General features: G+C 32.1%; 1 protein-coding gene across 6 annotated transcripts in view; it reads right to left on the reverse strand.

Moving 5' to 3' along the window:
• The window catches only part of LOC105838794 (protein-tyrosine sulfotransferase), a 114196-nt gene that overhangs the window by 19693 nt on the left and 66925 nt on the right, over nucleotides 1–27578 (reverse strand). For all 6 annotated transcript variants that reach the window (XM_012684601.3, XM_012684603.3, XM_036294086.1 and 3 more), the window contains one exon: nucleotides 20667–20773. The gene's annotated coding sequence lies outside the window, so the exon portion shown is untranslated. The remainder of the gene's footprint in view (nucleotides 1–20666; nucleotides 20774–27578) is intronic.

The following is a 27578-nucleotide window of genomic DNA, read 5'->3' on the forward strand; positions in this document are numbered from 1 at the left end:
TTATGCGGCGCGCATGAAATTATAAACTCTGGTGCGAGATTACAAATGATCTAATTTGAAATCAGTGCGGAAAAAAGGAACTTTTGTTTTGAGAATATTATTTTCGAAATGTTAAAATATATTAACAATATATTATTCGAAATGTTAAAATATAATTATAAATATATTAAAATATATTAACACGAGATTGTATTACATCAAACACGTAATTTCAAGAAGAAAATTTGTTCTTATTATTCAATAGCAATTTTTATAAATTTGTTAATACTGTAACTATCAAAACGATCATATTGTGCTATTTAGATGCAATATTAAAATAAAAATATTTTGCAATTTAAGATTATTAAAGTTTTTAAAAGATTAAATTGTTGATCAAGATTATCATTGTTTTTTATGTAAAAAACCATATTCTTGCTTTCTTGTCTATACATAAAATAATTGTTGAGTTTCAATTTAATGCTTAATGATTAATACCGTTTTTTCTGGACTAATTTTTCTTATTAATCTTTAAAGCAAAATTTACGTTAAGTTTTAAAGAAAAATTTACGTTATCATGAAAACATTAAATATTTTAGCAGTTTCAGAAACAGCTTTTGATAGCAATAATTTTCGTGCGAGTTATCAATACAATAATGTAATACGATACTGTATGTGCTTGGTAATGTATGATAATTCGTTAAATTATTGTAATTAATAAATGATACTAATTCAACTACTCGTGATTAATCAATTGATTTGATAATCGTTAATCCAATATTGAATCAAATTCTATTTTGCCGATTCGCGTGCGTAATCAGTGGCAATTTTTCTCGCCTGTAGCGTATCATAATTCAAGACGACCATCCCACGTATTGGAGAATTATTATACCCCGCTGGGATATCCTGTATCCTGAGACGGTGTCTAAATGAAGTTAAGCCACGCGATCTCGCCGCAGACGCAACCGATCGATTTTCCTCGCATCGAAACGGAAGATCGGGGTCTCGTAGTTTCATCTAGCGTCTCAGAACCATTTTAGACGATCCATTATTCCCGACAGAATTCGCAATGGAACTCTACGTACAAGGTGTCCCAAAACCATTAAGCCCGAATTTACGGTGGATAATGAGTTTACGTTATCATATTTGCGATCTAACATGTAAGAGGATGGTAAATGAATCTGTATCAGAAATTCTGCTTTCTGCTGTGGCAATTCAGTGTCCTGCAACAATTTAATGATTAAATAATTTCAAGGACTATATGTATGTAATATAGAATAAATATGATTTTCCAATAATTAAAATTTTAAGACTAATTTGTGTTATAGTCATAAAACTTAATTCTTTATGTTTGATATTTTCCCTAACCCCAATTTTATTATTGTCGTTAATTTTTAATACTTCAAAAAGCGAAAAGTTTCAATAGAGTTCGGAAAGCTCACCATCGTCGTATCTACTATCAAAAGGGAAGCGGCTCTTACACAAAGATACTTTTTAATTTGCGCAAGTTAGTAAACACGCTGTAGAGACGGCCAAATCGTTTTATATAAAAGCTGTCCAATTCAGTTTGTCGGTCACGTACTAAAAATAGTTTTTTTTTTATAACGAACCCGTCGTTTGCATGGTGATCGTTCTCAATTTATATCGAATGCCCGCGGGCAATGGTTCGTAACGAATTTTTAAACGGCTTTTTAAATAACTCACATATATTGCATTTCACCATGCTTCGCCCCATTACTCCCACTGAGAACATAATTTTTCGGTAGACATCAGAGCGTCACGGTGGTCGCATTCTTAAGTATCGATAATTTTAGAAAAAGTTGCGATATACATTAATTTTACACATACACATTTTGATGTGTGTGTGTATATATTTTCTAATCTAACAAAAATTATTTTCAGATTTACATCCAGCTAAATTTTTAGATATTTCAGAACTGTCCTTTTCCTGCATGAATGCAATTAAACAAACTATTAAAATGTGTATAAATAATTTTTGTTAAACCGTAAAAATAATTATGTAAATTCTGATTGCTAGAATGTCAAAACTTTTGTGCAGCATTGCTCGTCATGTTTCAACGTCCTTCGCAATTATTTTAATAATTCAAAATTAGTTTCAGATCTACATATATCTGCTAAATTTTTAAATACTTTGACAAAATCGGTTTTTCTGTATAATTTTTGTTAATTTAATATAAACATATACATGTGTATATCTAATTATGTATATTATATAATTTATATTATACATATAAAGATTAAAGTGATTAGATTAATATTTCATTAAAATCTCGCAAATCGGGATGTAAATTATGTTTAACATTATGATAATTATTTTGCCGCTTTAAAATTTAATTCACGGAAATCGCTTTCCTTTAATGGCCCACAACTCGGGAGCTATCAGTTTCTCAACATTTTTTAACGATAAAAATCGACATTTTGCAAGAAATAACGTTTTATATCCATTCCTCGGTGACTCTAGAACACTTCGTATTTGCATTTAAAAAGATCCTCGCTGCAACGAATTAAGATCAACGTTAAATAAAAGAAAGAAGAAACAAAGAAAACTCTCTTCAATTTTGAGCCGATTACAGGACTTCGTATCTCCGCTGAAAGTTTGCAGATAAGGGAAACAGGAAGCACCTAATGCAATTTCCTACTGAATGTAGCGTTCGCACGGCGTTCTAGCTAGGTAAATCGATAATTCTCAGAAATATCTATGGAGAAATATCTCCCGTATCGCGCTTTTCGACGCTTCAGGATATTAGAAACGTGCGTGGATTGCGACGAGGGCCGGAAATGGCTAGCGGGCTTTCGATACTTGGAGGATCGAGAATGCTCCGAAACCGAGAAGCAGCCGGGGAAAAGGAGGGGGATGGAATCGGGAAGGGGGAGAAGGGAAAATAGATTTAATCCCCTTGCTGCTAGCTGCAGGTTGCCGCAGACTCCATCTGAAACTGCAGCTTCCCAAAGCTGCAGTCGGATGGATAAACATTTGCAGAACATCAGGTGTTATCATATCTTGTAATCGATATATTTATATCCAATAATTAATTCCCGCCCGATTAATTTCCCGTAGATAATAAAAATAATAGTAATCGATAAAAGAAGGAAAATCAGACGCTTAGTGTCACTAAATAAATAGCTTTTTGTCACTTTTGCCGATCGCCACTAATCTTCCAAATCTTTTTCCCGTCGTGAAAGTTCAATCTCTTCTTGTCTCCCGACGATTTCTTTACGGAAGTGTACGATATATCAAGGCGAAATACAAAAATGTACTTGTTGTCGACAAGCTGATTTGTACTTCGCCTCGGAGTACCCGTGGGAAGCGATGATTTCGCATTTCACGACCGTAAATATCTTTTACCGTAGAGTGTTCTGCACGCGCTGTTCTTTCGAAGAACGCACGCTGGCTTTTCTATGTCTTTTTGCTTTCGCTTTTGTCGGCGTAACGCGCGCGCGAGAGATATGTAACCTACATTCGGCGAGAAGCGAGCGATAAAATACGTAACGCGTATCACATCTCCATATCGTCGAGGCGAGAGACGCGGAAGAGAAACGTAGATGGGGAAGGAAGCTGCTCTAATGCATTAGAGCTGCGATACGTCCGATAAGTTTTCACCGTATTTAATATTATTCCAGTTTGATCCTTTTTAACCGGCAGATGAATGCCTGTTGTCGTAACAGCTTCCACTTTTACTGGTTTCCGCGATTGAAACGAGGAAATGGATTTACTCAATTTACATTGCGCTGCTGAAAAAAAGAGGGGACGATGAAGTGCAAATAACGGGCAAATCATTAGAAATCTCATCTCGCGCGGCTCTGGTTTTTTTCCCCTCTAATGTCTAAATAATTCGACGTTCTTTATAAAACTGTACGACTGCGTGACTCTTGTAAAACAAAATGAAAATTAAAAAATTCAGTTTCTTTTGGAAAAATATTGTTCAATACGTGGATTTGATTCTGCGATCGGGATGACGAATTTTATTGTATCTAAAATTCGAGTGAAAAACGACGGAGGACCTGTGCATCGGCTACTATATATTGACGTATACTGTCGTATATCCACGCGGAATCATATATCCGCACGAGGGGTAGGTCGATATTTTCCGCGCGGCCTTCGGCTCGCAGAATAGTCAAAAATATATAGAAACGACCCCGAAATTCTCGGCAGAGAATGGGGGAACAAAAGAATGGGCACGAGTTGGGAAGCCGCCGCGTACCCGAGCTTTGCCGGGGCACTCAATTTTTCAATACCGCGAACGAAAAATATGCGCTTTTCCTATTCGCGTATTTGTATTTGCATCGCCCGCTTTTTGTTGTCGTTCGCGGGCGCTTTTATACGCGAGACGGGTATTCCCTCCACCCGGGGAAATAAACAGAATATCATTGAAAAGGGGCCGAAGTAATTAGAGACCGTTCGGATCCAAAGTTAACCGCGTTCGAAGCGAGAGCGTTTTTGTAAAATCATATTTTCAAATAAGAAAAAGCGCATAAAACTGACGGAAATGAAAAAAATATGCTCGTAATATCCTGTACATTTTTTAAACGCGCTTTTTCTATATCCTTTTTCAGGATAAAATGATGAGATAATAAAGATTGGGGTAAAGAAATTGCGGTAATGAAATGTTTTTTCAATTATCACATTATTATTTCAATTTAACAGAATTTTAATCCACATAGTAAGAGCCACATATTATTAATTTAATTCCGGATTTGGCTCAATGACATAATTTATTTGTATATTAAAAAAAAAGTAACTCGCTTTTGTACAAAGAAAGAGTAACAGTCAATATGTTAACGGAGCAATAAATAATGATATGTATGTTATTTAGAATATAATAATTTTAATGTGTATATTAAAAGACTCAATAATATCAAATATTTCGACTAACACAGAGTTTCCATGTCTTCATTTTCTTTCACAAAAACAAACAGAATGTTTCATGTAAAATTATATATATATAAATAAATATGAATAAATAAATATACATAAATGCAAGTCAATAGATTAAAAATAATTATAAAAAATATAAAAAATGAGCCGAGAAGATTATATCAAAATTGAAAAGATTGTATAAGTTAAGATATATAATAATATATAAAAATAAAAATATATAAATACCATTCGTATAGATCCATTATAAAAATATAGATTCTCGATTTTTTTCTGTATTTAACTTAACTATTCTCGCCACTGGATATTTCTTTTACATATTGACCATTTTCACATTTTATTTTATTTTTATAATGAATTTCTATATCAATTTATTTTCGTATTTATTTTCCTTTATACATTGTTTTATCTTACAAATTTATACAATACTCTCAATTTGAGCTTTTGTTCCATTTTTAATCATTTAACTAATTATTTATTAATAATCATTTGTAATTTAATGTACAATGTTCTCTTACGTGTCTGTTTCTCTTACGTGATTATAGTTTATATCAATTTTATAACTTTATCATTAATGAAGACTCCGTGTTAGTCGAAAAAAATTGGTTTCTTTTTACATTTGATAAATGGAGAGTATTATAACATTAATAAAGAAAAATGTCATTTTTCAATGGAGGCGGATCTTAGTGCCTAAATATTTGATTTATTATATTCTATATCGTATTAATATTTTAGAAAAGAATTTAATTAATTTTTCTATGGAGAAAAAACTCGCAAGTAATCTGTAAATAAAAATACATACAAAAAAGCAGAAGTCGTCCCTTCCGCCTTAGGATGTGCATTATAATAATACTGGTCCAGGTTGTATTTAATACAAACGACATTATAATGTTATTATGTAATAACAACGCGATTCCTCTTCCGAGTTTGTAGCGAAAGAAATGGAAAATCGATGCTATCGTGAAACAGCCAGAAACCTCTCGCCGTTTGTGAACGAGAAAGCAAGGAAAGGAAAATCGGCTGCATGCGGCTGATAATATTCAGATACTCCACGCCGTTTCTTCTTGTCGACTCTATAGTCGAAATGTTACGTTCTGCAAAAATGAAATAAAATCTTTTCCTTCAACTGTTAGCTTCAAAATTCCTTCTTGCAAAGTATAATAATGTAAAGGATGTTAATTTTTAAGATTATGTAATTTTTTTAGACTTTTAGCTGTGTTTCCGTTATTCGTTAGCTCATATTATAAAAGTTATATATTGTTTTATATGCGTTAAGTTATGTATGTGTTATATATATATATATATATATATATATATACATATCTGTCAGATTAATTAATGAATTGGCTTTTATAACGCTTTTACCAGCAAGGAATAACGAAAACATAGCTGAGTAAAAAAATTACACATTCTCTAATTAACACTTTTATTTTTATACTTTGTATAAAGAAAATATTTGAAAGCTAAAAATTGAAGGAAGAGGATTTATTTCATTTTTGAAGAAAGACGTGCGTTTCGGGCTGTGGATAGTCGATAAGAGAAAACTGTGTACATATATGTTTATTCGTATTGCGTAATCCACGGGCTTCTATGTATTCACGGTTAAGTCTCGGAAACTAACGTTTCGGTTTAAGGATCGGCACTCCGATGTTCGCGCGAGTTGCAATACCCACATAGCACACGATATCCCGCTGGATAGCCGTGATCCCAATTTATAGGGCGTCCGGGGATCTCATCCGGAGATAGCATTATCTTCCACGACTTTTTCGTTAAAGAAAAGATTGCCCCATAGTCCCACAGTTCGAAGGGACATTCAGTGATTCGCGGCCGCTGCCTCCGGCTTTCCGCACGAAGTGAAATCGAATTACTTTTAGAATCGCGTACAATCCCGTTGTGACGACCAGTCGGACTTTTGCCGAGGAAAAAAATCGAACGTGGTATCGACCCAAGAAAGAGAGAGAAAGAGAAATCTGCGGCCGTTAAAGCGTTGATGCAGGCGACAATATCGCCGATAATGACGAGCGTCGTTTCTCGTTTAACATTTAGAAAGGTGAGCCGAGAAGCTACGAAAATGCGCCTCGCGCGCGGAATGCGAAATCTCTTAATCGTTTCTCTCTTCCACGCGCATTTGCGCGTAATCGAGTGTGAATTAAATACGTAGGGTTTTTTCCCCCCTCGCGTTACACCAGCTCGCTTTTAAACGAGAAGCGTTTTCGGCGTTGAAGTGGCTTAGTCAATCTTTTTCAACTGTAACAAGAGGGGCAGAGGGAGAGATAACGAGAGTAGTGTATCGATACTGCAAATCGGCTTAAGTCTTCGGCATTTTAATTGTATCGAGCTATCGCGTAGCGTTTCATATTTTCTTTTCTTTCTTTGCGAAAGAGTTCCGAACGGCTCGGGAAGTGGAGATATGTCTGAAAGTACGACAGGCAGAATCGATGACTTAATTAAATAATTCAAGATGGCTTTATACAATTACAACTGCTTTGTACAGGATTGAAATTGATTTCGTACAAGATACGAGAAGATGTATTTATTACATTCTTTTGAGCAGAACAGCTAGAAATAAATTAAATAATAACATTGTGCAATTTATTCTTCTAATTAATTTTTATCTCTTTCAATCTTTTAATTTCTCTATTTTCTCCCTTTCCCGTGCCACAGCTGGTACAATTGCAAACTAATACAATCCTTCCTCCCTCTTCCATCCGTCGTTCCTTCCTGTCGGGAAAGAGAACGCCTATTCTTTGCCATGCGCACAATACGATAGACAAGTCATCGATTTTGGATCTATCGAGAGATCAACCGCGTGCTTTATGGCACGTCGCAGAATTCTCGCGGGGGATACCCGGCGCACGTGTGTCAGGAATAGTCGCCATAAATAGGGATTTCCGTCGTTGGATCGATCTCTCACCGGAGTGGTAACGTTATCCTTTTTGTTGCTTCTATCGTGATTTCTCTCGTGAGCCATGTGCCGAATTGTTTATCGGTCTTGTCTCGCGAAATATAGATTGGTTATCTAATAATTCAGCAGTACTCGACACACACAGAAGTCGAATCGTACTTCTGATGTATTTTTGATATAAGATCAAAACGTTTGCCAAGAAGGTGAAATTTTTTAAACGTTCCTTTTTATCTGTTCAAATTAGAATAAAAATGTTACATGTAAAAATCTCATAATATTTAACAATAATATATATTTTTTTGTTAAGTAAACATACTAATTTTCAAAACATTTAATGTATATATACATATAGCAAAAGTATGGAAATGTAAATCTAAAAATATTAAATCTAAAAATGCAATTCTCTAAAAACAACAATATAATACGTATTATTTTTGCAGAGAACAAATTTATTAAATATTATTCCATTATTAACAAAACAGTAGAAGAGATTCCATTAAAATATTATTGTATATACAACTGCCAATGTGAGTGGTCACGCGTAAAATTAATAATTGTTAATAATAAATATTACAAATGCAGCCTTTCAACTCTGGGTTCGGGTTTCCTTCAGTGTAGAATAAAAAAACAGTAACAAAGAAAAAAAAACACGTCATACTGTAGCTATATATTTTTTTTCTTGATTACTAGACCACAACATTGCGCGCGCTTCGCGCGCGCCACTTAGCATTTTTATATTGAACATTGCACTTTTTTTTCTTCTGTAATATTACTCTCACACACTTTATCATATTTAATGCCCTTCTCTATCTCACGCTCTTTCTCCCACTCTCTAAATTATTAATTATAATATTAATGATATTAATTATATTATTTTCATATTGTTCAATATTACTCTTACACTTTACTTTCTTATTTAATCCTCTTCTTTATCTCTCACGCTCTCCCACTCTCCTCCCTCCACCCCTCTCTCACTCACTAAACACAAATTAGTGATTATATTATATTTTCATGTTTCTTAATATCACTCTTACATACTTTATCTCCATACTTGATCCCCTGTAAATAAATTAAAAATTATAATATATTATATGTAATGTTACCTGTTAATTTTCAATCAATTTTCAAAACTTTCACTTTCTGGCGAACTCTTTAGAAAATTATTGTACGCGTCCGGAACTATAGGAAAACTGTGTTAAAATAAATAGAATTCTCGATATTCGATTAGCATTTCCCGTCAACCCTCAAAATTCAAGTTTTCCGGAAAATATAATTGTTTACAAAATGTTTTAATTAATTATATCACCTGAATTCTATAGCAAATTATTGTACGCGTCCGGAACTATGTGAGAATTACGTTAAAATAAATAGATCAGTCGATATTTGATTAGCATTTCAAGTCTAGCTTTAAAAATTCAAGTTTTCCGGGCAAAATAATTGTTTAAAAAATGTTTTTATTAATTATAACACCGTAACTTTCCAAAAACTATTGTACGCGTCCAGAACTATATGAAAACTGCGTTAAAATAAATAGAACTGTTGATATTCGATTTGCATTTCACGTCTAGCCCTCAAAATTCAAGTTTTTCGGGCAAAATAATTGTTTAAAAGATGTTTTAATTAATTATATTACCAAAACTCTTTAGAAAATTATTGTACGCGTCTGAAACTATATGAGAACTGCGTTAAAATAAATAAAACTGTCGATATTCGATTAGCATTTCACGTCTAGTCTTCAAAAATCAAGTTTTCCGGGAAAAATAACTGTTTAAACAATGTTTTAATTAATTAAAACACCGTATCTTTTAAAAAACTATTGTACGCGTCCAAAACTATATGAAAAATGCGTTTAAATAAATAGAACTGTTGATGTTCAATTAGCATTTCACGTCTAGCTCTCAAAATTCAAGTTTTTCGGGTGAAATAATTGTTTAAAAAATGTTTTAATTAATTATATTACTGGAACTCTTTAGAAACTTATTGTACGCGTCCGGAACTATATGAGAATTGCGTTAAAATAAATAGAACTGTCGATATTTGAACAGCATCTCACCTTTAGCTCTCAAAAGTCAAGTTTTTCGGGAATAATAATTGTTTAAAAAATGTTCTAATTAATTATTTCACCTGAACTTTATAAAAACATATTGTACGCGTCCCGAACTATATGAGAATTACGTTCAAATAAATAGATCTGTCGATATTCGATTAGCACTTGTCGTGTAGCCTTAGAAATTCAAGTTTTTCGGTCAAAATAATTGTTTAAAAAATGTTTTAATTAATTATATTATCTGAACTTTATAGAAACATATTGTACGCGTCCCGAACTATATGAGAATTACGTTAAAATAAATAGATCTGTCGATATTCCAATAGCACTTGACGTGTAGCCTTAGAAATTCAAGTTTTTCGGGCAAAATAATTGTTTAAAAAATGTTCTAATTAATTATATCACCTGAATTTTATACAAACATATTGTACGCGTCCCGAACTATATGAGAATTACGTTAAAATAATTAGATCTGTCGATATTCGATTAGCACTTGTCGTGTAGCCTTAGAAATTCAAGTTTTTCAAGCAAAATAATTGTTTAAAAAATGTTTTAATTAATTATATCACCGGAACTTTACAGAAACATATTGTACGCGTCCCGAACTATATGAGAATTACGTTAAAATAATTAGATCTGTCGATATTCGATTAGCACTTGTCGTGTAGCCTTAAAAATTCAAATTTTTCAAGCATAATAATTGTTTAAAAAATGTTCTAATTAATTATATCACCGGAACTTTATAGAAACATATTGTACGCGTCCCGAACTATATGAGAATTACGTTAAAATAATTAGATCTGTCGATATTCGATTAGCACTTGTCGTGTAGCCTTAGAAATTCAAGTTTTTCAAGCAAAATAATTGTTTAAAAAATGTTCTAATTAATTATATCACCGGAACTTTACAGAAACATATTGTACGCGTCCCGAACTATATGAGAATTACGTTAAAATAATAAGATCTGTCGATATTCGATTAGCACTTGTCGTGTAGCCTTAGAAATTCAAGTTTTTCAAGCAAAATAATTGTTTAAAAAATGTTCTAATTAATTATATCACCGGAACTTTATAGAAACATATTGTACGCGTCCCGAACTATATGAGAATTACGTTAAAATAAATAGATCTGTCGATATTCAAATAGCACTTGACGTGTAGCCTTAGAAATTCAAGTTTTTCGGGCAAAATAATTGTTTAAAAAATGTTCTAATTAATTATATCACCTGAATTTTATACAAACATATTGTACGCGTCCCGAGCTATATGAGAATTACGTTAAAATAATTAGATCTGTCGATATTCGATTAGCACTTGTCGTGTAGCCTTAGAAATTCAAGTTTTTCAAGCAAAATAATTGTTTAAAAAATGTTTTAATTAATTATATCACCTAAACTTTATAGAAACATATTGTACGCGTCCCGAACTATATGAGAATTACGTTAAAATACATAGATCTGTCGATATTCGATTAGCACTTGTCGTGTAGCCTCAAAAATTCAAGTTTTTTGGGCAAAATAATTGTTTAAAAAATGTTTTAATTAATTATATCACCTGAACTTTATAGAAACATATTGTAAGCGTCCCGAACTATATGAGAATTACGTTAAAATAAATAGATCTGTCGATATTCGATTAGCACTTGTCGTGTAGCCTCAAAAATTCAAGTTTTTCAAGCATAATAATTGTTTAAAAAATGTTCTAATTAATTATATCACCGGAACTTTACAGAAACATATTGTACGCGTCCCGAACTATATGAGAATTACGTTCAAATAAATAGATCTGTCGATATTCAAATAGCACTTGACGTGTAGCCTTAGAAATTCAAGTTTTTCGGGCAAAATAATTGTTTAAAAAATGTTTTAATTAATTATATCACCTGAACTTTATAGAAACATATTGTACGCGTCCCGAACTATATGAGAATTACGTTAAAATAAATGGATCTGTCGATATTCAAATAGCACTTGACGTGTAGCCTTAGAAATTCAAGTTTTTCGGGCAAAATAATTGTTTAAAAAATGTTCTAATTAATTATATCACCTGAATTTTATACAAACATATTGTACGCGTCCCGAACTATATGAGAATTACGTTAAAATAATTAGATCTGTCGATATTCGATTAGCACTTGTCGTGTAGCCTTAGAAATTCAAGTTTTTCAAGCAAAATAATTGTTTAAAAAATGTTTTAATTAATTATATCACCGGAACTTTACAGAAACATATTGTACGCGTCCCGAACTATATGAGAATTACGTTAAAATAATTAGATCTGTCGATATTCGATTAGCACTTGTCGTGTAGCCTTAAAAATTCAAATTTTTCAAGCATAATAATTGTTTAAAAAATGTTCTAATTAATTATATCACCGGAACTTTATAGAAACATATTGTACGCGTCCCGAACTATATGAGAATTACGTTAAAATAATTAGATCTGTCGATATTCGATTAGCACTTGTCGTGTAGCCTTAGAAATTCAAGTTTTTCAAGCAAAATAATTGTTTAAAAAATGTTCTAATTAATTATATCACCGGAACTTTACAGAAACATATTGTACGCGTCCCGAGCTATATGAGAATTACGTTAAAATAATTAGATCTGTCGATATTCGATTAGCACTTGTCGTGTAGCCTTAAAAATTCAAGTTTTTCAAGCATAATAATTGTTTAAAAAATGTTGTAATTAATTATATCACCGGAACTTTATAGAAACATATTGTACGCGTCCCGAACTATATGAGAATTACATTAAAATAATTAGATCTGTCGATATTCGATTAGCACTTGTCGTGTAGTCTTAGAAATTCAAGTTTTTCAAGCAAAATAATTGTTTAAAAAATGTTCTAATTAATTATATCACCGGAACTTTACAGAAACATATTGTACGCGTCCCGAACTATATGAGAATTACGTTAAAATAATAAGATCTGTCGATATTCGATTAGCACTTGTCGTGTAGCCTTAGAAATTCAAGTTTTTCAAGCAAAATAATTGTTTAAAAAATGTTCTAATTAATTATATCACCGGAACTTTATAGAAGCATATTGTACGCGTCCCGAACTATATGAGAATTACGTTAAAATAAATAGATCTGTCGATATTCAAATAGCACTTGACGTGTAGCCTTAGAAATTCAAGTTTTTCGGGCAAAATAATTGTTTAAAAAATGTTCTAATTAATTATATCACCTGAATTTTATACAAACATATTGTACGCGTCCCGAGCTATATGAGAATTACGTTAAAATAATTAGATCTGTCGATATTCGATTAGCACTTGTCGTGTAGCCTTAGAAATTCAAGTTTTTCAAGCAAAATAATTGTTTAAAAAATGTTTTAATTAATTATATCACCTAAACTTTATAGAAACATATTGTACGCGTCCCGAACTATATGAGAATTACGTTAAAATACATAGATCTGTCGATATTCGATTAGCACTTGTCGTGTAGCCATAAAAATTCAAGTTTTTCAAGCAAAATAATTGTTTAAAAAATGTTTTAATTAATTATATCACCTGAACTTTATAGAAACATATTGTAAGCGTCCCGAACTATATGAGAATTACGTTAAAATAAATAGATCTGTCGATATTCGATTAGCACTTGTCGTGTAGCCTCAAAAATTCAAGTTTTTCAAGCATAATAATTGTTTAAAAAATGTTCTAATTAATTATATCACCGGAACTTTACAGAAACATATTGTACGCGTCCCGAACTATATGAGAATTACGTTCAAATAAATAGATCTGTCGATATTCAAATAGCACTTGACGTGTAGCCTTAGAAATTCAAGTTTTTCGGGCAAAATAATTGTTTAAAAAATGTTTTAATTAATTATATCACCTGAACTTTATAGAAACATATTGTACGCGTCCCGAACTATATGAGAATTACGTTAAAATAAATGGATCTGTCGATATTCAAATAGCACTTGACGTGTAGCCTTAGAAATTCAAGTTTTTCGGGCAAAATAATTGTTTAAAAAATGTTCTAATTAATTATATCACCGGAACTTTACAGAAACATATTGTACGCGTCCCGAACTATATGAGAATTACGTTAAAATAATTAGATCTGTCGATATTCGATTAGCACTTGTCGTGTAGCCTTAGAAATTCAAGTTTTTCAAGCATAATAATTGTTTAAAAAATGTTCTAATTAATTATATCACCGGAACTTTATAGAAACATATTGTACGCGTCCCGAACTATATGAGAATTACGTTAAAATAATTAGATCTGTCGATATTCGATTAGCACTTGTCGTGTAGCCTTAGAAATTCAAGTTTTTCAAGCAAAATAATTGTTTAAATAATGTTGTAATTAATTATATCACCGGAACTTTACAGAAACATATTGTACGCGTCCCGAACTATATGAGAATTATGTTAAAATAATTAGATCTGTCGATATTCGATTAGCACTTGTCGTGTAGCCTTAGAAATTCAAGTTTTTCAAGCATAATAATTGTTTAAAAAATGTTCTAATTAATTATATCACCGGAACTTTATAGAAACATATTGTACGCGTCCCGAACTATATGAGAATTACATTAAAATAATTAGATCTGTCGATATTCGATTAGCACTTGTCGTGTAGTCTTAGAAATTCAAGTTTTTCAAGCAAAATAATTGTTTAAAAAATGTTCTAATTAATTATATCACCGGAACTTTACAGAAACATATTGTACGCGTCCCGAACTATATGAGAATTACGTTAAAATAATAAGATCTGTCGATATTCGATTAGCACTTGTCGTGTAGCCTTAGAAATTCAAGTTTTTCAAGCAAAATAATTGTTTAAAAAATGTTCTAATTAATTATATCACCGGAACTTTATAGAAACATATTGTACGCGTCCCGAACTATATGAGAATTACGTTAAAATAAATAGATCTGTCGATATTCAAATAGCACTTGACGTGTAGCCTTAGAAATTCAAGTTTTTCGGGCAAAATAATTGTTTAAAAAATGTTCTAATTAATTATATCACCTGAATTTTATACAAACATATTGTACGCGTCCCGAGCTATATGAGAATTACGTTAAAATAATTAGATCTGTCGATATTCGATTAGCACTTGTCGTGTAGCCTTAGAAATTCAAGTTTTTCAAGCAAAATAATTGTTTAAAAAATGTTTTAATTAATTATATCACCTAAACTTTATAGAAACATATTGTACGCGTCCCGAACTATATGAGAATTACGTTAAAATACATAGATCTGTCGATATTCGATTAGCACTTGTCGTGTAGCCTCAAAAATTCAAGTTTTTTGGGCAAAATAATTGTTTAAAAAATGTTTTAATTAATTATATCACCTGAACTTTATAGAAACATATTGTAAGCGTCCCGAACTATATGAGAATTACGTTAAAATAAATAGATCTGTCGATATTCGATTAGCACTTGTCGTGTAGCCTCAAAAATTCAAGTTTTTCAAGCATAATAATTGTTTAAAAAATGTTCTAATTAATTATATCACCGGAACTTTACAGAAACATATTGTACGCGTCCCGAACTATATGAGAATTACGTTCAAATAAATAGATCTGTCGATATTCAAATAGCACTTGACGTGTAGCCTTAGAAATTCAAGTTTTTCGGGCAAAATAATTGTTTAAAAAATGTTTTAATTAATTATATCACCTGAACTTTATAGAAACATATTGTACGCGTCCCGAACTATATGAGAATTACGTTCAAATAAATAGATCTGTCGATATTCGATTAGCACTTGTCGTGTAGCCTTAGAAATTCAAGTTTTTCAAGCAAAATAATTGTTTAAAAAATGTTTTAATTAATTATATCACCTGAACTTTATAGAAACATATTGTAAGCGTCCCGAACTATATGAGAATTACGTTAAAATAATTAGATCTGTCGATATTCGATTAGCACTTGTCGTGTAGCCTTAGAAATTCAAGTTTTTCAAGCAAAATAATTGTTTAAAAAATGTTCTAATTAATTATATCACCTGAACTTTATAGAAACATATTGTACGCGTCCCGAACTATATGAGAATTACGTTAAAATAATTAGATCTGTCGATATTCGATTAGCACTTGTCGTGTAGCCTTAGAAATTCAAGTTTTTCAAGCAAAATAATTGTTTAAAAAATGTTTTAATTAATTATATCACCTGAACTTTATAGAAACATATTGTAAGCGTCCCGAACTATATGAGAATTACGTTAAAATAATTAGATCTGTCGATATTCGATTAGCACTTGTCGTGTAGCCTTAGAAATTCAAGTTTTTCAAGCAAAATAATTGTTTAAAAAATGTTCTAATTAATTATATCACCTGAACTTTATAGAAACATATTGTACGCGTCCCGAACTATATGAGAATTACGTTAAAATAATTAGATCTGTCGATATTTGAACAGCATCTCACCTTTAGCCCTCAAAAGTCAAGTTTTTCGGACAAAATAATTGTTTAAAAAATGTTTTAATTAATTATATCACTGGAACTCTTTAGAAAATTATTGGACGCGTCCGGAACTATATGAAAACTGCGTTAAAATAAATAAATCTGTCGATATTCAATTAGCACTTCACGTCCAGCTTTCAAAATTCAAGTTTTCCGGGCAAAATAATTTTTAAAAAAATGTTTTTATTAATTACAACACCATAACTTTTTTAAAAACTATTGACACACGTTTAATCGGCATCGCGGAAAAGCGACAACAATACTTCGAGAGATGCGAGTATTGATGCCATGCCCTTTTTTAGAAAGGATTCTTACTTCTCCCCCCCCCCCTTTCTCTCTTTCTCTCTCTCTCTCTTTCTCTTCCTCTCGTATATTTTTTATTTGGCTCTTTTTTCTTTTTCCCTGATTTCTTGTAATTATTTCAATCAGCTATCAAAAGTGACAGTTTGACAGCTGAAAATGACACGAAGTAGTTTGACAGCTGGAAATGATACGAAGTGAAGACAGTCACAACGCACTTAACAACTTTATAGCGAGACAGCCAATCAGCATCTCGGAAAAGCGGCAACAATAAATTCGATTCGATTTAACATCTCCTTTTTTAGATAGGATAGGATCATGTAATTATTAAAATATTATTCAATAATATGCAGAGCCATAATTAGGCAGAGGCGACGGAACCATGGATTTAGGACCCAAGATAAAAAAAGGGGAGAGGAGATTTGATAAAAATTGTTAAATATTATCAATATACTTTCAAATATAATGTTTTCAAATTTGTTTAAATTTTGCCGCTGTTAAGTTTGAAGCCCCGACACTAATACAAAACATTAAAACTGTAACTCTACTTAATATTTTACAGGCTTTTCATAATCTTAGATTAATTGAATCATTTCCGTATATTAAATTGCTCTCCAAATATTTCTCACTCTTCCTGTTTTTATTTTTTTCTCACTTCATACAAGAAAAACTTACAGTTAGTAAATTAAAATTAAGAATTATTTAAGATCGATTATCAGACAAGAACGATTATTCAATCTAATTTTAATTGAATATAATATTGTTAAAAATATTTATCATAATCGATAAATTTACTAAAAGAAAAAAGCTAGTTTGCTATGTTATTAAAGTAAGTATTTTTCCTTAATATGAATGCGAATATAATATTTTACATTTCTTGTGTGTATAAAATTTATTTATAAACAATTTAAATAATTATATCGTTTTTGTTTATCATTTTCTCTCCTAAAGAATTAAGGGGATCTAAAAAATAAAATTTATGCCCAAGGTATATAAAAAGTTCAGTCACGACTTTGAAATTATATATATAAAAAAAAAAACTTTCAAAAAAATAAGGATCGGAGTACGCACTCGATCATACGGAAATTAACGTATTCATCATTCCACGCGGCTCATGAAATTTTCTTTCTGTGCACAATAAATATGTTAAACGACAGGATAGTCAGAGCGACGGAGCATTTCACATATCACATTCCCTACATCACATATTCCGATCAAGCAGTCATGCGTTTTATCGACCTATCGATCCGGATGCGATCAAACGAGGGGAGGGACGAAACAAGGGCACGAATGACATTTTAAGGAGGGCAACGGCATCGTTCGTCGATGAATAATTCAGCCGTTGATTTGCCCGACCCGGTGGAAACGTCGGATTCGATTTCGACATCGGTTCTCTGCCCGCTCCCCGGTGGCGTCGATCGGTGCGCTCAAAATGAGCTTCCACTCCGCGCTCATAATTCGACGCGATGAATAAATGACATAGAGTGTGCCCTGTCGCCTAAAATTGCCAGGCGACGTTTTAACTGCAGCCACCGGCGACAAATTGGAATGGATTTTTCTTCCGCAATTTTCTTGTTCATATTGACCGAACAATTTTATTAGATATAAAAAAAACATTAAGAAACAAGGACCTTCTTCCAGAGGAGTAAAATGGATTATTAATTATGTTATCACACAAACAGCATTTTTGCGTCACTAAAAAGTGTTTTTTTTTATAGATAATTTAGAGCTTAGAATGTTTTCTCGTCTTCCTAATTTTGAATGAAAAAGAATATAAAGTTTTTGTTAATCAAAACTTTTTTTTCTGAAGAAAGTATAATCACAGTTATTAAAGATAAATTGTGCAGTTTTTTAAGTATTGCTATTATTATTATCACATATAAAACGTTCACGATAATTTCTTTCGAATTTGAATTTTTTCCCCTTCTTTATGAGAAGCATTGTTAAATATTTAAAACGTGATATTAAACTAAAGTTAATACAGCAAAAAAAGGAAAAATTATGAATAATGCAAAGATGAGATATTAATAAAATTAACAATCATGTGTGACGAGTTTTTTAAAGCAATTTAACATGTCTACAGTATTCCTAGTAAGGTCTTTGTGAATCGAGGACATAAGGAACATGTCATTAATCTACCGCTATATTGTTATACAAATAATTTTTAAGAGTTCGAGAGAGTTTTACTTCTCCCTTGAATACGATTATGTTAGGAAATAAAGAGAAATGAGTATGTACGACGTTTAAAAGAGACGTTTAAGATTCAGATTTAATATTCGATAATCAATTAAATTTTCTCTCTCTGTATCGATTCGTAGTCATTCTCTCTCTTGTAGAAATACGCCGTTATATTTACAGAGAAGGCGTCATTAGTTTGATTCCCCGGTATCAAACGGCAGGCTCCGGCGCGACGCGACGACGAGCGTACCGGAAATTAGAATTCTAATTTCCGTTTGATCAAAACGCGAATTCCACAAGTGCAGTACTCGTCTCGCGCGTCAATGCGCGCTGCATATTTCAACGCGAATATTCACGCGGTCGCGATATGACGCGATATTTCATCCACGCGAAACGAGCGCTCTCATGGAGCTTTAACGCATCGCGAGTTAATTAGGTCCCGAAGAGCACCGTCGCGCCGGGTCTGTGACGTGGATTTTTTGCGCCCTCGAGGTATATTCGCACCTCCCTGCCGTTGAATTATTTATTGCCCCCTCATTTATCTTCGTAAAAATACTCTAACAAATATGAAGAGATGACGGAGTGTAACGAAGTCGCAACTTTCCAGCTTTTTTAATGTTATACTTTGCAGTTTCGCTCAATATTCCGATGGTAATTTAGCGCAAAACAGAGCTAGCGAGTAGACGTAAATTCGCCTCGTTAATGAGCTCAACAGGTGCGTGGAGAATGAACATCGACCGGAGATTGAAGCCTTTTAACTTTACGGTTGCTTGACAACAGCGCGCGCGCGCACGTTTGCCCTTATCAGCGAAATCCATTTTTAATCGGATTATGCGTGTCTTTTTACCCTTCCGGTCGTCGAGGTCAAATCGCTTTGTATCGCGAATGAAGGAAGCAAAAGGGAAACGAGGAGGGTGAACCTGGTTGGATTAAGCGCGAAACTAGCACGAGCTAGCAGGACCGAAACGGAGGAATCCTCCAATCCCTTCCAGAGGAAATGAGAACCGTGTGGAAGTGAGAACAAGGGAAGAAGACGCGCTTTTGTGCTCTTTGAGCGAAAGAGAATCTCATTGGAGCGCCCCGATGAAAATACGTTTGACGTAAGAAGATCCTTCTTCTTCATGTTATTGCCTTGACGGCTTCAGAAGTTTGTGTCACGATTAACGCCAGTAAAATTTTTTATTTACAATAGATGCCTCCGGTATAAAATAGGAACTTTCGTAGATTAAATATTTTATCATTGGTTTCGTATTTTTCTGAAAGGAGATATGAATGTTGAAGAATTAAATACGATTTTGTTAGTCTTACGGTAATTAATGTGATTAATTGCCATGTTATAATTATTCTCTAATGAAGATTTGAACAAAAAGGATAAACAGTGCATTATTATTTCGAGGAAAAAGGCTATTTTTATGAATTTTTTGAAAAGTATGTAGACGATTTATTTTAATCTTTGTACGCATAGTACATATTTTATTTACAATTAAAAATTTTTGCAAGTAAAAATAATGAAAATATAGTAGTTATAAACAATTCGTGTCCTGCGCGTTTTTTGAAATTAATTGTGAAATATTAACTTTTTCATTTTATTTCTAATGTAGAAAACTATTCAAAGTGACGATTTTGTGGCAACTTTGTAAATGTAATTTTTGCAAATTATCTTAAAATTATTGAAAAAAATAGTTTATTTATAATCTTAATAATTGTATATTTACTTTTCTATTTACAAAAATTTCTAATTGTACATAAAATATGTATTATTGTGTTTAAGAAATCACATAAAAATAGTCCCTTTTTCCTTTTAAAACGATAATGCTGCTTTAAAGCATGTATTTTCGGCTAGCGATTACGCAAACCGATATTAAGTCTTGAGAGTTAACTCGGAAGTAGGTCGCTTAATCGAGTAACTTTTTGGTCGCACTTACCCCACTTCGCCCAATTTGACCGCTGGTCTCGGATTGGTCCCGGAATAGTTGGTTATTGCGAGACAATGGCAAACAACGGCAATCCCGTCGTCGAGAAGCGGCGCAACCTGCAGAGAGATTTAATTGGCCGTTAAACGATCGTTCGCTCGAGTCCATGAGCAAACCGGGATGGCTCTTACTCTTCGTTCAATTAACACTAATTACCCATAACCGTGGTAATAACCGATGTATATATATAAATCGTTCCCGATAAATCGATAACCCGTAAAACGATACAGAATACAAAAAAAAAGAAGGTTAATCTTGCAAATTTTCGTCTCGAATACCACAAATGCGACATCGATTAATGTTGCAATTTTCCGCTTTGAATTTTTAACTTTGAAGCGTCGCGCTGAAGTTGCGCGACATTGAGAAATAACGTGCTATTTCGATGTGAAATATAATTTTCTCGTAACGATCGTAAACGGATATTGGATCTTACCAAAAGAGAGACACAATTTTGAAACACGAGTGCGCGGGTGCGTTATTGCGTTTCGGATACAAACAAACCGGTCTGTTTGGTCGGACCCGATCAAATGCTGCTGTGACCAATTAACAAACGTTGCGCGCACAACGTGATATTCTCGAATTGCGAACAATGTCGAAATAATTAGTATAGCGAGCAACGCACCACGTCGGAGAATAAATGTATTTGTTAGAAACAAGATGAATCAAGAGCTCTTTGTCTAGTTCCGTATGTGTGTGCGTGTAAAATTTTAAAATTAAATTTAAATACTTAAATGTGTTAAATACATACATACATTTACATTTAATATTAAATTTTATGTACAATACATAAAACACACACACACACACACACACACACACACACACACACACACACACACACACACACACACACACACACACACACACACACACACACACACACACACACACACACGCGCGCGCGCGCGCGCGCGCGCACACAAAATCACCGACATGTTTAATTTTTTTTCTTTGTAGTGCATACATTTTTCTGTAATTTTTTTCACGCGGATTATCTTGGTTTATATTTATTTATTAACATTGATGGTGACACAGCCAGAGATACGCATTGAAAGGACATTTCTCTTGCACAATAGCTTTTCAGTAGGTAATTAATATACGGACAGCGCTGTGTCACAGGACAAAACGCGTTCGTTAGAAAACCTTCCAATCCTTTTAAATGAGACCATTATGGTGTAATGAATACAGACGCAAATGTAAATTTTATAGAAGTTGTAGGAAAAAGCTCTTAAAATAACTAGAATATAGTATATTATACAACTACATTATCTAGAATAAAAAGACGTATAATATATACGTGCTCTGTATGCGTGCTTGCTTAATAATAGTGACGTCAAAGGGATTAATTCTTGCGTATATAATACACGTATATAGTATTTTTAGAAATACAGCTCTTTAAAACCTATTGTACGTTCGCAAGATATCAGACGTCGCTTCATAATATCTCTTTTATAATAGCTCTCTTTTACGAGCGCGAGTAACATCGCAGCAGATCGTTTATGCGCCATGGGTTATAAGTTAACATAAAATGCTGTTTCGAGGATCGAATGGATTCCACCGCGATGAATGCAGGGGATGAAGGAGAAGAAGAAAAAGAAAAGGGGGTGGAGGAAGGCAGGCGGCTTATTAAATTCTCTAGCGAAACGCATACAGCGAAGCGAATACGGCTACTCTACCCGGGCACGAGTTAATAACTCTCTCTTATATACGGTGTCCCAGACCTTAGAGAAGCCACTTTTCATCTCCGAATTCTTTGACCAATCTGAAGTTGGTATTTCTCCGAAGCGGAAATGTCGAGGAAGATTATTATTCGTCGTGAGTTGGCAATTTTTTTGTGTCTTAATAATCTGAATATTTTAATTAATTTCAACCCATTCCATATTAAGTCTATCATCTTTCATTAACAGAGCTTCCTTTATTAAGTTTAAATGTTGCCTACTTATTTAAATGTTGCAGGAAGGCCATCAATACTGGTGTTAAGTCTTCCGAGTCCCCTTATTTTTCTTGAAAATATTGCATTGTATTAATACTGATATAAATATAATCCGCTCAGTTAATTAAAGAAATAAAAACTATAGTTTATGCACTCATGTATGTGTAGTTTTCCGTGAAAAATCTAAAAAAGAATCTAAATTGATCTCTTTATATGTAGTCGCGCTACAAAAGAACTTTTAGAGATTCTCGTATACATTAACTTTTAAATATTTTGTACAAACAACTTATATGTTAAAGAAAAAAAAAGGAAAATGTAACCTAGTATATCAGTTTTGAAGTTCAATTTCTCAGACGTTTATTCTTTATTATGTTGCAAAAACATTAATTTATCGCAAAATAGTAAAACAATATTAAAAACTGCTATATCATCTGATAGAAGACACATTCTAATTTACATTTGTTTTCAAAATTTAATTTTTAGCTTTTATTTAAGAAATACTATCTGAAAACAAAATAGCACGTCAGTATTGACGATTCTTTCTCTATAAATAATGTACATTATTTAGTAATATTAAATGTTTAAATATTTAAATATTTAACAAATTTAATTGGTTAATGGTTTCTATTTCTAATTGCCTTTATTATATTTTATTAAAAAAAATATTTCCACACAGAGAGAAACATTTCTTTATATTTAATAAACAGTTTTATTCGAATATTCCAGAGCATATAGTTCTTTATTTTCAATCAATTTTATTAAATTTAAAAAAATGTGTATAAAATTTATTAAACCAAAAAACTTTGGAATAATCAAACAAAACTGTTTATTAAATCTGAAGAAATCTTTCTCTCTGTGCATGAGTTTTCTAAAACGGTAACTTTTCAATATTAAAATATTGAATATTCTATCTGTGATTAATGTATATTCAATAGATTGTTTCGGGCATAGTTTATTACATTTTGAAGTCAGTGTTTCTGGTTAGCAAAAGTTTCTTGATAGAATTTAATATGCTCGACAGAGAAACTCCTGGTCCCAAAGGCATTAAACATAATTGAAAGAAAATGCGTTCCGCTCGTATGTTGTCGTTTCATCCATTTTTACACATAAGAAGCACAAGATTTACACTCCATTTAAAAAAAAGCATAGAATATCACGGCGCCACGCCGATAAGAGCGGCAACGGCGCTCACCTAAAAGCTGTTTGCACGCCCTGGATATACGCGAAGGGCTAAAAGTATCTATGTAAACCGGATGAAGCTGAAAAGTGCGCCGTAAAAGGCTATGTATACAGGGTGTCCCGGAACTTATACGAATATTTCCTTAACCATATCATATTTGGATAATTTTGCAGCAGACTTACTTAAGAAAAATCAATGTTTTAACAGCCCCGGATAATCGGCGAAGAATCCTTTTCTTGGATATCCTGCTCTATCGCGGTGGATGAAATGTGCGAGCTTAATGAACGAAGTTAAGCTACATCAGCGTTTGACCTTTCTAATTTATCTATTAATTAAACTTTATTTAGACGTCCGTTGCGTAACAATAATTTTATTAACCGAGCACATTTGTATACGTAATTTTCTTTTTCTTTTGTTTTACACCGTGGTATAATCCCACGGGTATAATGTGAAAGCTTTTGTAGATTTTATACATATTTCAATAACATGCACTCATCCATGCCATTGTTAATGAAAACACCTGTAAGATAAAAACAAAACATGACTGGCAAACATTGAGTATTTTTGTAATTCATTAGCTTCGGGCTGTTAATCGTTTCTCGGGAAAGCGGAAAAAAATCGGAGTATTTTTCTTTAAAACATCAACAGACAAGAATCGAGCATTTTTAACTTGCGACCTTTAATTTTTATTTAATTAATCTGTGCAACAAAATATGTAAATAACAATTATTTCAAAAATTATATATTTAAAATATAGATTATATTTAACAATACTTGTGTGTATAACATTCGTATTTATAGTAATATAACGTATAATATAATGTATATGCGTTATATTTAATGGATTATAAGATCTTAATAAATCAAAAAAATAATATTTAATATCATGTAAAATTTTTATTTAATGTAATGTATAAAGTGTTTATATCTAAAATATTTTTTATTTAAAAAAAGTGAGATGTAAAATTAAAATAAAGATGAAAATATAATAAATAAATAGTAATAATGTTGTAAGAAATGTACGTATCTATAGTCACGATTCAATTTCAATAAATTATCAAAAAGTTAGAATTTTTTTTTCATATTTGTCATTTTTAAATCATGACAGAAATTTTAAAAAATTTCATTTTTTATGAAATATATTTAAACTTAAATTTTTTTTCGGGTGTCTTTTTTTTGTTATAATTTAAGAAAAAATTAAAAATCGAAAAAAGCTTTCGCGATTTAATGTTGAATGTTATTGAAAAAAAATGCTTTAAAATTTAAAATCAATTGAATAAACTATGCTATGACTATAGCTTAAAAAAATGTTTTGAAAAGCATTCAAAGTTTAACAATACCTTTTCAATGTATTTTGCACCTTTTTAAAAACAAATATACTTAACAACAATACAAACAATTATACTTTAAAAAAAAAACACGTTTTTAAACTAGAAACACATATTTATTTCTTTAAACAAAAACTTTACAGTATGTTAAAAAGTATTCTATTTTACAATTCGCTAAAGTCCTATAATTTTTTAATGCGCACACTTACTGACGATCAAATGTTTTACTTCAAAATCTTTCTTCCCAAATGGTTTTTAATAATACACAAGAAGAAAAAAGAGGGAGGAGAATAAATATAAAAGAAACTTTTTTACAGTTTGTGTTGCTATAAAAATATATAAATATAATATAAAAGTAAATCTTTAATGTGTTCATAATTTTTACTATACAACCTAAATAATTTTTAAAACTTTTACTCCCGCAAATCATCGCTTTAATGTTGATGAGATAATCGTTACGAGACAATAAAGACGAAGATTATTCTTAGTAATTGCGAATATGAAAATTCGAGTTTCGATTTCAATTTGAAGATATTTCATATGTTCAGGGTATCCGTGTGTATCCACAAATTTACAATGTGGCTGTTTCGTTATCCTCGGGGGAAATTACACTCGCGGTAGTACAATAAACTTCGAGCCAGACGCTAATTATTACTCGGAAAGGCAATCTATCCGTCCGTGTAAAAGTCGTATCGATTACTACATTAGACGTACCGAAGTTTTCGGTATTCTATCAAGTATGTCGAACAGAAATCTCTCTCTCTATTTAATTTAAGTAGAAAGAAATAACTCGCATGAGACGAACGATCGATTCATCCGATTGTGGAAATATGATAACGTTAATTGGTCGTAAATATTTAATTACGTACTTGATTGAATTTTGCACATGCGCGGAAGGAACAATTCAAGAAGTTTATAAATAGTTTCTCTGTTAAAAATATATTGTTGTTTATACAGAGTATATTTAATTTTAAATAATACATTTGATTACCTCAAAACAAAGTATTTATAGAAAAAATGTTTTAGACGAAAGTTGTGTGATCTGGACAAGTAATGATAAAATTAATTAAAAAACTTTTTTTGGTGTCATATAAAAATTACCGTTTTTAAACGAATTGTGCAATTTTTAAAACTATAATTCCTCTAATTATTTTATACACATGCACATACAAAATATTAAGATAGAGTTATCAAAAAATCGACAAAGTTGACAATTTTTAATTAAAAAATGTAACATAATTTATTTCTTAATCTTTGTATAGTTGCGCTGTATGTGTTTTGCAGCGGTATTTGTATAATCGCCAAAAAAGGTTTTATATCAAAGTGAAAGGCTTCTAGGAATCCTTATATATATACATTAAATGTGAATATTTTATATAAATAATTTATGTTAAAAGAAATAAAAAAGAAAATGTAGCTTATGTCTCGAGGTTTAATTTTTTAAACGTTCATTGTATATTATGTTGCAAAAGCATTAATTATTGCAAAATATGGAAGTGTTATAAAAACTGCTATACGTGTGATAAAAGACACTTTTTAATTTACATTTACGTTTTTAAAGTTTTATTTTTAGCTCTTTTTTACGAAATATGCTACTGAAAAATAAGCTTGTATGTCAGCACTGATCTTCTTTTAGTTTACAAGACATTTTAAATATTTTATTCTGGTATATTTTAACATAGAGTATAAAATATTTCGTGAACTATTGATAATTAAATTTTAATATTTTTATATGCAGAATAATTACAGAAATTATAGTATTTAAAAAATCATAATTTTCCCACAAATACTAGTTTTTTTCCAAGATAATTTAAAATAAAACATCCTGTATATTCGATACACGTCGTGCTTACGAAACGACGTGAAAAAAATGACGAAAAATAGTGGTAAATCCCCTGTACGCCGACTACGCGGTCGAGTTTCCCTACTTCGCCTTTAAGTAGCTCGGAAACTTTTATGCGACGGCTCTCTCGAAAATCGGGAACTTCCGATAGTTATCGCAAGAGCCTTTTCGCGTTTGCAGGCGTGCAAGTGCATATATAGCATTAGGGACAATTGCGAAAGCATCGTATCGCCCGAACGACGATAACGAGAATGATTTATCTGGCGTAGCCGGAGCCGTAATAGTTGCTGCCGCGCGCGACGCGACGCGACGCGACGGTTGCTGGATGCAACGCTAGATTACAACAACATATTTCCCAAAAGACACGCCAACGCGGCGGTGGTAGCCAGCCATTCTCCCCCCGGGGGAAATACGGATTGAATTGTTGATGTTGAGTAATACCCAACGACGCGCTGTTATCGAAAAGCGATAGCAACGATGCGCAGTATAACGGCTAATCTCATAGACTTCAGATGGATATAGCAACGTGCGCAGCTACTTGGCTGGTTGTTTTTTTCTCGACTCTGGCGATTAATTTGTG

This window comes from Monomorium pharaonis, chromosome 11 (genome assembly GCF_013373865.1).
Source record: "Monomorium pharaonis isolate MP-MQ-018 chromosome 11, ASM1337386v2, whole genome shotgun sequence".
In the NCBI taxonomy this organism is placed as follows: Eukaryota; Metazoa; Arthropoda; class Insecta; order Hymenoptera; family Formicidae; genus Monomorium; species Monomorium pharaonis.